Source organism: Rhodamnia argentea, chromosome 9, assembly GCF_020921035.1.
Source record: "Rhodamnia argentea isolate NSW1041297 chromosome 9, ASM2092103v1, whole genome shotgun sequence".
In the NCBI taxonomy this organism is placed as follows: Eukaryota; Viridiplantae; Streptophyta; class Magnoliopsida; order Myrtales; family Myrtaceae; genus Rhodamnia; species Rhodamnia argentea.
Window position 1 is genome coordinate 15,237,321 of NC_063158.1, and position 14,673 is coordinate 15,251,993.

At 40.3% G+C, this 14,673-nt stretch overlaps 1 long non-coding RNA gene and 1 pseudogene across 1 annotated transcript; one reads left to right on the forward strand and one right to left on the reverse strand.

The window, feature by feature from the left end:
• Positions 1-711: 711 nt before the first annotated feature.
• LOC125316455 lies at positions 712-5,541 on the forward strand (annotated as a pseudogene).
• A 1,272-nt stretch (positions 5,542-6,813) lies between these two features.
• On the reverse strand, positions 6,814-12,836 carry LOC125316556. Its single transcript, XR_007199685.1, has 3 exons — positions 12,424-12,836; positions 12,336-12,342; positions 6,814-6,968 (listed from the first exon to the last, which is right to left on the reverse strand). It is a non-coding gene; the product is annotated as an uncharacterized LOC125316556 (long non-coding RNA).
• Positions 12,837-14,673: the final 1,837 nt, after the last annotated feature.

Below are 14,673 nucleotides of genomic sequence, written 5' to 3' on the forward strand. Positions count from 1 at the left end.
ACATCTAACTAAATCATTCGTGAAGAAAGGAAAAAAGATTGCTTCTTTACGTTCCGTTTGTTTCACGAAAAATAAGCAATTTAAAAAATATTTAAAAAAAATTATTTATTCATTTTTTAAGCGACATAAGTAATTACTGGTTAGAAAATATTTTTCAAATTGCTCATTTTCTGTGAAATAAACGGAGCCTTAGTTTGGTAGAGGATGGATGCTTCTTTACATTTCCATGCAATTAAGTTATCAGGTTTCCGAAGTAATGTAAAATTGGAAAAAAAAAAGGAAAGAAAAGAGCGAGCATTTCAGATTATTTCAATATATGTTGAGAAGAATAACGAAAAGAAAAAGGAAGAAAAGGACAAAATTCTTCTAACTTTATCAAAAGAGGAATCGGAAGGGAACACAATCAATTGTGACTTTATCAAAAGAAGAGCCGGGGGCTCCACTGGAGATCCTAAAATCTCGCTGCATTATGATGAAATGACTCACTCTATGCCAAAGGGGGACCAATTTTTCATTCCTCAATTCACAGGACCCGTGAATTAAAGAATACCAGCATTCCTTACGCAATTTCTTTGAAAGAACGTGTCGACGTTGACGCTGACGTTGACGTTGAAGTTGACGTTGACGCGGCCACATTCTTCATTGAAAACATCGGTTAGTCTCAGTAATGGCTAAGGCCTGACGAAGGATCACATCCCAATTTTTGGCTCACCCAGACACCCCCACACACACAGGGAGAGAGAGATCCGTTAAGCAGAACAAACTTATGCTATGGCGAGCTCAGATGCAAGTACGTCGTCCGGAAGCGAGTACCAAGTGTTCCTAAGCTTCAGAGGACCCGACACTCGCGTCGGATTCACCGACTTCCTCTTCCACAGCTTGACCGACGCTGGAATATGCGTCTTTCGAGATGATGAAGAGCTTTGTGTCGGTGAAAGGATCGATGGATCGCTCCAGCGAGCGATCGACAACTCCAGGATCTACATACCTGTCTTCTCTCGGACCTACGCTTCAAGCCAATGGTGCCTCCGAGAGCTCGCGCAGATCGTGGCAAACACTTCCAAATCGGAAGGTAAAAAAGCGATCCTTCCTATCTTCTTCGACGTGGAGCCTGACGATGTTAAGCTAAAAACTCCACTGTATCGCGATGCCATATTCAATTTGGAACGCGAGAAGAAGTTGAGCAATGGGCAAGTAGATGCATGGAGAGAGGCTCTCATGGAGGTTGATGCTATAAAAGGGTGGGAAGTGAAGAAGTACAAAGGGTAAGCTCGCTGCTTTTCAAATGCCTGTTTCTCTAATTTTTCTTTGCACTTTATCATAGATGTAAAAACTTCCAGTATGATTGAGACTGCTTCACAATGTCACCGTACATGATGGGCGAATAATGATACACTAGCTAGGTAGCCCAACTATCTTGATTGGGGGCAGTGGGAAGAAAAAGAATGGGTTAATTAAATGCCATGCACATTTCTATCTTATTATTTAATATTGCAATAAGTTAAACACATGTCCTCTTGAATACATCCATTTTTTGGCAAACGTCCTTAACCTAATTCCAAGATTGCTAATCTCGTGTTGGAATCAAGTCATATTTCGGGTAACGAAATCGCGCACACATTGCCAAGTGCTTTAAAAATATTTTCCCATTAGTTGTCCGAATATTTTGTAGCTTACCTAGTGCTTGAATAATAGCCTCACTTAAATGGTTTTTCATTATCGCAGCTACACCGATGTGATTAACTTAGTAGTTGAGGTGGTCGTGCAAAAGCTGAAGACAAAACATAGATTGGTTACTAGACATTTAGTTGGAATTGTTGACCGAGTTGCCGCAAGAACCGAATTGTTAGACGTCGACTCTTACAGTGTGCGGCTCATTGGAATTCATGGCATGGGGGGTATCGGAAAAACGACTCTCGCCAAAATCGTCTTCAACCAACTCTCTTCTCATTATGGAAAGTGCTGCTGTTTCCTTGAAGATGTTGGAGCGAACTCATTAAGAACTGATGGCTTAGTTGAGTTGCAAAAAAAGTTATTATCCGAAATCGGTCATCCTGGAGTAGCAAGAAGCATTGACGCAATTGATTATGGGACAAAGAGAATTGGAGAAGTACTTAGCAATAAGAAAGTCCTCATTGTATTTGATGATGTTGCTAACAGTGATCAAGTGCTGAAATTAGTTGGAGGGAATACTCTGCACCCGGGATCTCGAATATTGATTACAACTAGAAATAAAGATGTTCTGCAAATCAATGGACCAAACTATCGAATCTTGGAATATGAAATGAAGGTGATGCGTAGTGATCATGCGCTGGAGCTTTTCAGTAGTCATGCATTTAACGTAGACCCTCCGTCGGATGATTACAAGGATCTTTCGGGAAAAATCGTAGATGCTACTGGGAGACTTCCATTGGCTCTTGAAGTAATCGGTTCATTCCTCTTTCACAAAAGGCAACAAATCTGGAGAGAGACATTAGAGAAGTTAAGGAAAGCACCTCACGATGATGTTTTTGAAAAGTTGAAGATCGGTTATGATGCATTGAGTTATGAACAACGACAAATTTTCCTCGATATTGCATGCTTTTTCATTGGTCAGCATACTATGTATGCAATTTACATGTGGAAAGATTGTGATTTTTTCCCGGATATTGGAGTTGATGTCCTTATTAGCATGTCATTGGTAAAGATTGTGGAAAATAAGTTTTGGATGCATGACCAACTTAGAGATTTTGGAAGAGAAATAGTTCGTCGTGAAAACCCGGGAAATCCTGGAGAGTGGAGTAGGATATGGACCGATGATGACGTCTTCAAAGCAATGAGAACAAAGGAGGTAATATACCTCAGGAGAAAACCAAGAGTTTCACTTACTGGAAAATCCTCTATGCTGCACTAGGCTACTATTTTCCCTTTCTTCTTTTTCTTATTGTTACCAGTTTCCTCTAAAACAAAATACTGAATATCCCTCATTTGTTGCTCTCATTTGCAGATGAAGAACAACGTCCAAGCATTGAATCTCAACTTATACAGAAGTGATCATAAGAGTATCACAAGTGAAGAGATAGGAAGGTTTCAACATGTACGGTACCTCAAATTGAGTGGGGGAAACTGCAGTGGTAACTTAGCAAAGAGCCTTACCAATATGAGCTGGATTTTTTTGAGTAATCCTCCTCGTCGGTTGTTTTCTAAGCCAACCAATATGTGCTTAAATAATGTGGCAGTTCTTGAATTTTCACGCAATGCCTTCATCGATAATTCGAAACTACAGAGCTTAATCAAGGTGAGTAATTTGCTTCTTACTATTCTATTTTCTTTGAATGAAATATTTGATTGTTCATCCATTGAATATTGTATTTATTTTGACAGATGGCAAGAAAATTGAAAGTTCTTTCTCTTGAATATTGCTACAACATAAAGAGAACGCCGGACTTCTCCGGATGCCCGAATTTAGAGAGGCTTAATTTCAATGGATGTTCCGATTTAAGGAAACTTCATGTCTCTATTGGGATGTTGAAGTCTTTGATTGACCTGAAGATTACGAATTGCCCTTCTCTTGAATATTTGCCCGAAGAAATTGGGAACCTAGTGAATCTGAAGCACTTCTCGGTTGAGGAGTGTCCGGTGAAGAAACTACCAGATTCCATATGGTGGTTGAAATCATTATGTGAGTTGCACTTTGACAACGGCTGTACTAGAGTATGTTCGGCAAATTCATGGGAGATACCTAGTGTAGTAATGCTTGAGAATCTAGAAGTGCTTCGAATACGCAATCCCAATTTAAAAGGTCGACTTCCTTCGGCAATCGGAAATTTGCCCTTTCTAAGAGTCCTACGCTTGTTAGGCACTTGTATCGTTGAAGGTCCAGGGACGGTTTATCCGGTTCCCCTTTCTCGCTTAAGGAAACTTGATTCGTCTGGTTTGGATCTGCGAATGCTCACGCAACTTCCATCATCTCTGTTAAAGTCACCGCTGGATAAGTTCAATTCAGCCGTGTCACTCTCATCCAGATTAGAAAACTTGTCAAGTTTAGAGCTCACATCATCTCAAGTGCAAGAAATTCAACTTGGCGGGCTTCAACTTCTAAATTTAGAAGAGTTGATTTTGACAGGCGGTTATTGTGATACCTTGGAGAGACTTAGGCTATCAAACTTGAGGAAGCTCAAAACCGTCAAGGTATCAGATTGCCCAAAGCTTGTTGAGATCCAATTTGTTGGAGCGTTTGAATCATTGGAGGAATTTTCTGTCTCGAGGTGTGAGTCCTTGGGAAGGTTAGGGTACGTGGGTGAAGCAGAGTACGCTAATGAGTTGATTATGGAGGACGGGAGACTAATTCTTCCGTCAAGGGTATTATGTAAGTTGAGAAGTTTTCGTCTTGATCATTGCCCAAAGATACTCCAAATTCAAGTACTCGGTACATCAGAATTGTGGAAAGAATTTCGGGTAACGGATTGTCGTCTATTGCACAGTGTTCGGGGTTTATCAAACTTAAAGAAGCTTGAGAAGTTACGCGTTGAGCACTGCGATGGTCTGCAAGTAGTCGAGGGCCTTGACGAGTTAGAGGCTTTGAAGGACTTGTACATTGATGATCGCCCATCATTGATCCCCGCTCCAGCTAAGTTGGCTTCCCTTTCTCTGTTAAAGGAACTTCGTTTGTCGGGTTTGGACCCGCGAACACCGGTGCATCTTCCATCGTCTTTGTTAAAGTTAAAGCTAGATAAGTTCATTTCAACCGTCTCACTCTCATACAGATTAGAAAAATTGTCAAGTTTAGTGCTCACATCGTTTCAAGGGCAAGAAATTAACCTCAACGGCCTTCAACTTCAAAATTTAGAAGAGTTGATTTTGGAAGGCGGTGAACCCCTCGAGAGACTCGGGCTATCAAACTTGAGGAAGCTCAAAACCGTCGGGGTATCAGATTGCCCAAAGCTTGTTGAGATCCAATTTGTTGGGTCGTTTGAATCATTGGAGGAATTAAGTATCAAGAAGTGTAAGTCCTTGGGAGGGATAGGCTACGGGGGTGAAGCGTAGTCTGCTGATGAGTTGGCTATGGAGGAAGGGAGACTAATTCTTCCGTCGAGGGTATTACGTAAGTTGGGACGGTTCTATCTTAGTGATTGCCCAAAGATACTCCAAATTCAAGTACTCGGTACATCAGAATTGTGGAAAGAATTTGGTCTATGGCGTTGTCGTTCTTTGCACGGTGTTCGGGGTTTATCAAACTTAAAGAAGCTTAAGCAGTTATACATCCGGGGCTGCGATGGTCTGCAGGTAGTCGAGGGCCTTGACGAGTTAGAGGCTTTGAAGCACTTGTGCATTCGTAATCGCCCATCATTGGAAAGGTGGATTGATGTATCAACTACCAAATTGCCAAATGATTGTCACGTCATCATCTACCGCGGATATAAGGAACATTTCATAGGCACCGTCCAATCTTACAAGCGTTATAAGGTGAGTTAGAACCTTCTCCTTTCTTTATTTCTATGTCCCTTTTTCTCTCTCGATGCATGCGGCAACGATGGCCTAATCCTCCCCCCGTCCGCTTAGTCCCACCTCTATATCAACAATTTTTGTATAATTATCAATGTTTAATATTTCTGTGAAATTATCAACCTAAATTAAAGTGAAGGGAACATTTTAAGGGAAAATCGATGCTCTTGACACAAAGGTTTACCTCTGTATGGAGATAAGTCCAAAGGCTAATTCGCGATCTATGGACGAATGGGCGAGACGGAAATGGGTTTCCTTCTACTGCATGCCATTGTGGTATGTAGGACTTTGGGTGAATACACTAAAAGAATCGATGACTTACTAACACGAGTCGTAAACATTTTCCTACGAGAGGCATTCCAGTAACAAAGTTTTACTTACAGTAGTAAATAAATTGGAATATTTTGCTTAAGTTTATTTTGATGGTAACTTTGGCACAAATGTTGGTATGAAACATATGACATAATACAAAGAAAAGCAAACAATATTCGTCAGTTTTAGGAGATGTGTCCATTAAAATTCGATCTAACTCCATAAGCAACTTCTTGGCTTGCAGCTCATTTTCTGGAATCAAAACCATTTCTCGTTCTTGTGGAAGATTTGCACTTTGATTTCGTATGTTTATTTTTCATTTTTTTTTATTTAGCTGTTTATCATCACAATAATGATAGGTGTCAAGAGGAAACATGAATCTGTCCATTTTTCGGGATCTCATTGCCTACAAAAACTATGTAATCTTTGAATCTCCTTTATTTGTTATAGAATGGATGTCACTGGTGCTAAACTATTCTAATAGGAGTTGCATTGCCTCCTATTTGTCTGAATATGGCGATTATGATATTGCTTGTCTTATTGTACATGGCAAGAAGTCTGTATCTTAGGTACTTAATGCTAGGCATTAACATCATCGATCAAGTATTATTTGAATTGAAACCGGGTCGATTGCCGGTCGTGAATTGTCTGCAATTGGTAGCACGAGAAATTGAACTCATGTTGTACATAATCCGCATGCACGTATGTGTTCCTTAATCTTTAAGCACGCTCCGTGGAGTTTATACGGCTATCCAATATGACATTGCTTCGGTTTTTTGATGTGGATTCTTTTTCGTAATTCGACTGCAACTTCTTATACATGTACCCTATCTTAGTATACCCTTTCTTGGAATCGAAGATGTTTCTAATTTTAACAGGTTATTCCTTTCTCGAATTTTTCTCGATATTTCTTGTGATTTTTTTCAGGAGTCACGCTTTCATCGGACGTGTACGTGTTTTAGAGTCACGCTATCATGTCACATGTTTTGAAAGCAGGATCAGTAACAGTTCGCCGGTGAGTCGCCCCCCACCAATCAATTCGCTCTGTTTTTGGCTGATATTTCCGAAGCATTCGGGTTCCGTTCGAAGCTCCTTCGCCGGCATCGTCACTGGCGACACTTCCATGACTTCCTATTTCTAGTCCAATCACAGTTCGTGACCGGCAATCTCTTCTCTCAGCTATTCTTCGAGGAATAAAAAAATGGCGGAGAAGTCTAATTAAGATTTATGTGAAATCGTCTCTGATTAATGATTTACTGATGATCTGTACTCATTTTGACGCTGTTGTTATAGCTTGGATTGGAATAGATGCTTCAATGTGTCAGTTGGATCTCTTGTCTGAATTGATCACCCCATGTTTGATGAAATGCCTGAATCGGATCAGCATGAATATAGCGTCGAATCTGACTGAGTTCATCTTATCTGCTTGAGTGATTCGCTGTACTAGTTGTGTAGGTTGCATAAATCTAATTGATATGAACCTTTGATTCTTTACCGATAACCTTGGCCTTGATACTGTTTTCAATCTGCGAAGTTAGCTGATACTGTTGATGTACTAAATTAAAAGAACTTGTTGATTGCTGCTGACTCATAGATTGAGGTGAGCAATTATTTCCTTTGCGTGAAAGAATGAATTCTTGTGATTAGCGAGAATGATAGCGCACGCCATTTTACCGTGTTCTGTAATTTGTGTGTATCCATGGCGGTTGGGGAGTGGACTCCCAAAGATGAAAAAGAAAAGAAAAGAAAAATGGATTTGCTGGAGTTGACACTCTCGGCTTTCTGGAGCTTTTCCTCGTGAAACCGATGGAAAACAAAGATGGAATGGTGGCAGATTGGTTTTTCAAGATTGATCTTAAGAATTGGTAATTTGCGGCTTGTGAAATGTTGAATGGCAGCTCATTTCCTTTATTCTGATCATGCAGGTCATGGTTTTTCTTTTTCGAAAGCGCGGTCACAATCATTATCCCCCATTAGGGCACAGCAGAAACTGTGCGGACATCGCTCTGATTCGGCAAACTTCAAAATTAGGTGGAATCTCTTTAAAGAGAAGAAAGGTATCTTGTTCCTCTATTGCAAACCCTGTGAACATCCATTGTTTAAACCTAGCTGGACCTGCGAATGTCTGTTCAATGAACTTGTCAGTGATCATCCCTAATATTGGGACAAGGCATGTAAAAAAAAAAGCGAAGGGAATAAAGATGATGTTACTTGTTTTGAAAAGGAAGAAAAAAGAGAGAGCACACCCGTGGTATAAGGAGTAAATGCCAGGTAAAAGTAAAAGGGTCCGTAAAAGCAAAACAAAGCAACAAAGTACATTGTATTTTTCCCTCCACCTCGAGTGTCTGCCATTTGAAACGGTTAAAAATAACCGAATAGTGACATCCGTAATAAATATGATAGATGATCACCGATCTTAACCCGAGCATGTGAGTCCTTCTTTGAGTCTACTTTGATCTTTAGAGGAAGATCCCCGTTTCAAAAGAACCAAGGCTAGCCACCATCAACATTTTTTGGCAAGACCAGTTTTATCTAGGATGATTTGAGCGTTGTCCTCAATGAATGGCAGAAACTTCGACTCTTGACTTGTGGCATGAAAAACCCACGGTCTCCTAAACTAACCCGACGTTACAACCTTGAGACAAAGATCCCTTGAAGGGATTTTTCCTAAATTGAGCAATTACTGGGAAACAAGTGATTCTTGATTCGCACGAATTTAAGGAAGTTGAGGAGGGGTTTCTCCGAGAGCGAAATCTGTTTGAGCACTTTTGGTGCTCTCATTTTCCCTTTTGACGGTAGGGGTTCGACTAGGTTCACGAAGAACGAAATCTTTTATTTTTGGAGTTTTTTTTTTTAAACATTCACGGACGTTTTCAGAGGGGCACTGACTAGATTCACGAAGGAGGAGATGCACATAGAGATGTCACAAAGAAGATTCAAGGCAAACGAGAGAGAAACCATATAAATTTCTCTAGGAAAATCTCGGTCTCCAATTGTCTTCATCTATATTGTTGTTCTAATATGCCTCCACATCCACGACTTAAGCTTTGTGTTTCCTCTATTCGCGTGAGATGAAGGCATCATCGAAATTATGAAAGTCCAGCGAGAACAAAGTTAGAAGGAAAAATATGTATTAGCATTCTGAAAATATTAAAGCCCATAGATAGTCCGGACCTGCTTTGGTCTAAGAAACTTTAGATGACTTGGAAATTACAAAAAATTTTCCCAAAGATCACCCAAAAAAAAAAAAAAATCGCTTTACTTTTGTCGGCCATTTAGCCTGAGATTTTTCTCGTTGCCTTGCGATCTTAGAGGAGCAAGTACTGGGGGAGTGCTACACATACCAAGCTGCATCACGACGGCCTTTTAGCCAGAGAATTTTTTCTTTTTTTTTTTTTTGCTGTTAATCATCATATGAATAAGTTTGCTAAGCTAATGCTAAGTGTGCACTGAAGTAAACGACTTAAAATAAGCTAAAAAAAGTACCATTCCCTTCCAAATATCGCTTATGACCGAAAAAATAGTACAATTATTACCTTAAAGTTTCAGTTTTCTCATAATAACCATCTAAAAATCCCAGTCATCGGAAGTGGGCAAGCAGCTAAATCATATGATTGAATAATAGCTTGCGAGGATTAAAAAGTGAAAACGAAGAAAATGACCAAATTACTTATTTTCTGAGAGATCGGGAAGGGAATATAATCAATTCCGCTGGAGATCATATAATCTCACCGCACGGATGATGGCCTCTTTAAGTGGGAGAAACGAAACGGCTCGCTCTGTGCAAAATTGGGACCATTTTATTATTCCTCAGGACTTACATCCTTTCAATTTGTATGCATAGGATGAATGAGTGACTGTACACACAGTCCTTGTTTTTCGATTAAAAAAAAACATGGTGACTGAAATATTGATTTTCCCACCAACTCCTTAATTTTGGTTCGTGTCTTCCTTAATTTTATTCCCTTTAATTTGATTGCGGTTCATACTCACCAAAGTACCAAAAACATGTGGCAGTCCAGCTATACCTATTTCTTTTTCTTAATTTTATTACCTTTAATTCGATTGAAGTTCATACTAACCAAACTACTAAAATCATGTGGCAGTCCAGCTATACCTAATATAAGCAATAGAAATTACAATTAATAGAAAACAGAGGAGGTGAGGCGAGCGAGACTAGATTTTTTTAATAGTAGCTCAAAATCGATTCCAAAATGGGTCTGGTTCACAAGTGCGTCTTCACTTGGAACTAGGAATCAGCCCTATTCCAATCGGTTCCTGAACTAGTTTGAATAGAAACTGGTTCCCGGACCTACCTTTTGATAGTCCGATCTAGTTTCTGGATAAATGGTCTCTCTCCCCACCCCACCCAACTCCCCTGCGGTGATGGGAACGGAAGTATGGACCTTCTCAAGCGGATTCAATTGGAGCATGTCGAGGTTCGGGTTCGGGTTAGGCTTTTCCAGACTTTCTAGATTTGAGTCCACCGAATGTTTTGATCGGACACTTCTTTATCGCATTTGTCTTGGACTTGAGTCCATTGTCATCGGGTTTATCATGACCGTCAATCATCCGGGCGAGCATGCATAGGGATCAGCAGCCACGATATGTTCGGATGCGCGCAAGACTTATCCATAGGAAGGGAAAAGTACACTAGAAGTATCATAACTTTTGTACGGCGTTCACTTGAGTGTCATAACTTTCAAAACGTTCACTTAAGTGCCATAACTTTAAAAAATCGTTCACTTGAGTTCCATGTTGATGTGGACGCCGAAAAAGCTGACGTGGCTCACCGGAAAGATGACGTGATATGCCGGAAAGCTGACGAGGCGCGCCGGAAAAGTTGCTGTAGCACTCAAGTAAACGATTTTGCTCCGACGTAGCACTCAAGAATCGTCCGCGGATATGAGAAACATTTCGAAGGCACCGTCCAATCTTACAAGCGTTATAAGGTGAGTTAGAACCTTCTCCTTTCTTTATTTCTATGTCCCTTTTTCTCTCTCGATGGATGCGGCAACGATGGCCTAATTCTCGCCTTGTCTGCTTAGTCCCACCTCCATATCATTAATAACATAGGAAAATTGTGATGCGTTAATATGATCTAGTATCGCTTGTCTACACAGCTTAGATCTGCCTGATGTATACATGTGGGCTTCCTTCATCTAGCTACTTATTCTAACTTGGTGAACTGCAAAGACAGACTCGGTATCTTGTCGGACCAAAATGAAATGATCGGAAAGGACATCGATGGACATGAACTCAACTTATGAGGAAGATCATATACCACAAATTGCAGAAATTAAAAAGTCAACATGTGGCGGAACTGACTCCATAAGAAAATTACTAACACAGGTAGTAAACATTTTCCTACGAGAGGCGCTCCTGTAGTAAAGTTTACTTTCGGTGGTAAATAAATCGGAATATTTTGCTTAAGTTTATTTCGATGTTAACTTTGGCTTAAATGTTGGTATGAAACATATGACATAATACAAAGAAAAAGCAAACAATATTCGTCCTTTTTAGGAGATGTATACATTAAAATTCGACCTGACTCCATAAGAAACATCTTGGCTCACGGCTTATTTTCTGGAATCAACCCATTTTTCGTTCTTGTGGAAGGTTTGCACTTTGATTTCGTATGTTTCTTTTCCTTTTTTTTATTTTTATTTCTTTTGCTGTTTATCATTGCCATAATGATAGGTGTCAAGAGGAAATAGCAATTTGTCCATTTCTCGGGATCTCATTGCCTGCAAAAAAAATGTGTTATTGGGTCAGATATCGAGCTTTGAACCTTCTTTTTTGTTAGGGAATGGATGTGGCGGGTGCTAAACTGATGTTGCATTGCCTCTCATTTGTCTGAATATGTATATATGATACTGTACATGGCAAGAAGTTTGTATCTTAGGTAGTTAATGCTGGGCATTAACATCACTGATCGATTAGTATTCAAATCGTAACCAGGTCACTTGCCGGTCGTGAATTGTCTGCATTTGGCACCACGAGAAATTGAACTCGTGTTATACATAATCCGAATGTACAAATGTATTCCTTAATCTTTTAAGCATGTCCCGTGGAGTTTATATAATGTACCCTATCTTAGTATATCCTTTCTAGGAATTGCATATGTTTTTAATTTTAACAGGTTACTCCTTTCTCGAATTTTTCTCGATATTGCTCGTGATTTTTTTCAGGAGTCACGCTCTCCTCGGATTTGTACGTGTTTTAGAAGCCTATAAGGTTTTGAAGACAGCTCATGTCACATGTTAGAATGCACGGGAGTTCAGCAAGTTTTGAAACCAGGATCAGTAACAGATTTCTTACTCTGCTCTGTGTGGCGATTCACATAGAGCAGAGTAAGAAATCGTCTCTCAATCCAAAAATTCCAGAAGCATCTCTACCACTGATCGATGCCGGAATCCACCATCTCTGATGACGAGCATTTACCGTCACTTGCCACCGGAGTTGCAGATCCACAGAACCGAGAACCATCCACACAGAACACAAGCGGGAAGCTGGAACCATTCACCGGAGTTGCTGACTAATTTTCTGAGGCCGGTCCCGAGCAATCACCGAGACATCGCCAGTTCACTGCTTCGAAGTCACGCCCCACCAATCACAGCTCGGGACGGAAGCACTCAGGGTCCGTTTGAAGCTCCTTCGCCGGTGAGTCGAGCCCCACCAATCAATTCACTCTGTTTTTTGGCTGATAATTCCAACGCACTCGGGGTCCGTTCTAAGCTCCTTCACGTCATCGTCACTGGCGACACTTCCATGACTTCCTATTTCTAGTCCAATCACAGTTCGTGACTGGCAATCGCACTTTACCTTCATATGCTCTGCTCTCAACTATTCTTGGAGGAAAAAAAAAGGCGGAGTAAGTCTAATTAAGACTTATGTGAAATCGTCTCTGATTAATGATTTACTGATGATGTGAACTCATTTTGATGCTGTTGTGATAGCTTGGATTGGAATAGATGCTTCAATGTTGCAGTTAGATCTCTTGTCTGAATCAATCACCCCATGTTTGATGAAATGCCTAAATCGGATCAGAATTAATATAGCTTCGAATCTGACTGAGTCCTTCTTGTCTGCTTAAATGGTTCACTGCACTAGTTGTGTTGGTTGCATAAATCTAATTGATATGAACCTTTGAGTCATTACCAATAACCACGGCCTTGATACAGTTTTCAACGCTCTATGTAATAATCTCGATTCTGCGAAGTTAGGTGAAAGTGCTGCTGTACTAAATTAAAAGACTTGTTGATTGCCGCTGACTCATTCATTAGGAGTAGATTGAGGTGAGGAATCATTTCCTTTGTGTGAAAGAATGAATTCTGGTGATTAGCGAGAATGATAGCGCACGCCAGTTTACCGTGTTCTGTACTTTCTGTGTATCCATGGTGGTCGGGGAGTGGACTCCGAAAGATGAAAAAGAACAAAAAAAAAAAAAAAATGGATTTGCTGGAGTTGACGCTCTCGGCTATCTGGAGCTTTACCTCGTGAGACCAATGGAAAACAAAGATGGAATGGTGGCAGATTGCCTTTTCACGATTGATCTTAAGAATTGGTAATTTGCAGCTTGTGAAATGTTGAATGGCAGCTCATTTCCTTTATTCTGATCATGCAAGTCACGGTTTTCTTTCTCGAAAGCGCGGTCACAGTCATTATACCACACTAGGGCACGGCAGAAACGTCACGGACATCGCTTCGATCCTGAAAACTTCAAAATTAGGTGGAATCTCTTTAAAGCGAAGAAAGTTATCTTGTTCATCTATTGCAAACCCTGTGAACATCCCTTGCTTAAGCCTAATTGGGCCTGCAAATGTCTATTCATCGTACCAGTCGATGATCATCCCTTTTACTAGGACAAGGTGTGTCAAAACAAGCGGAGGGAATAAAGATGATGTTACTTATTTTGAAAAGGAGGAAGAAAAGAGAGAGAAACCCGCGGTATAAAGAGTAAATGCCAGGTAAAAGTAAAAAGTTCCGTAAGAGCCAGGCTAAGCAATAAAGTACATTGTATTTTTCCATCCGCCTCTTGTGTCTGCCATTTGAAACAATTAAAAATCACCGAATAGTGATCTCCATTGGTTAATACGATAGATGATCACCGATCTTAACTCCTGTACGTGAGTCTCTGAGTCTACTTTGATCCTTAGAGGAAGATCCCCGTTTCAAAAAGAACCAAGCCTAGCCAAAATCAACACCTTTGGCAAGACCAGTTTTATCTGGGATGATTTGAGCGCTGTCGTCATTAAATGGCAGAGACTTTGACTCTTGACTTGTAGCATGAAAAGCCACATTACAACATTGAGACAAAGACCCCTCGAAGGAGTTTTTCCTAAATTGAGCAATGCTTGTGAAACAAGTGATTCTTGATTCACACGAATCTAAGGAAATTGAGGAGGGGTTTCTCCGAGAACGAAATCTGTTTGAGCACTTTTGGCGCTCTCATTTTCCCTTTTGGCGGAGGGGGTTCGAGGCACAATAGACAAGGAAAAAAAAAAAGAAAATAGGGCATCTCTTTTATTTTTGGAGGTTTTTTTTTTAAACAATCACGGACATTTTCGGAGGGGCAATGACTGAGTTCAAGGGGAGACGTCACAAGGACGATTCAAGGCAAACGAGAGAAAAATCATATGAATTTCCCTAGGAAAACCTCGGTCTTCGATTGTCTTCATCTATATATCAGTCGCTGCGTAATCGTTATCATTGCTGTTCTAATATGCATCCAAATCCACAACTTGAGCTCCGTGTTTCCTCCATTAGCGTGAGGTGAAGGCATTTTCGATGTTATGAAAGTTTATCGAGCACAAAGTTGAAAGGAAAAATATGTATTAGCATTCCGAAAATATTAAAGCCCAAAGATATTCCGGA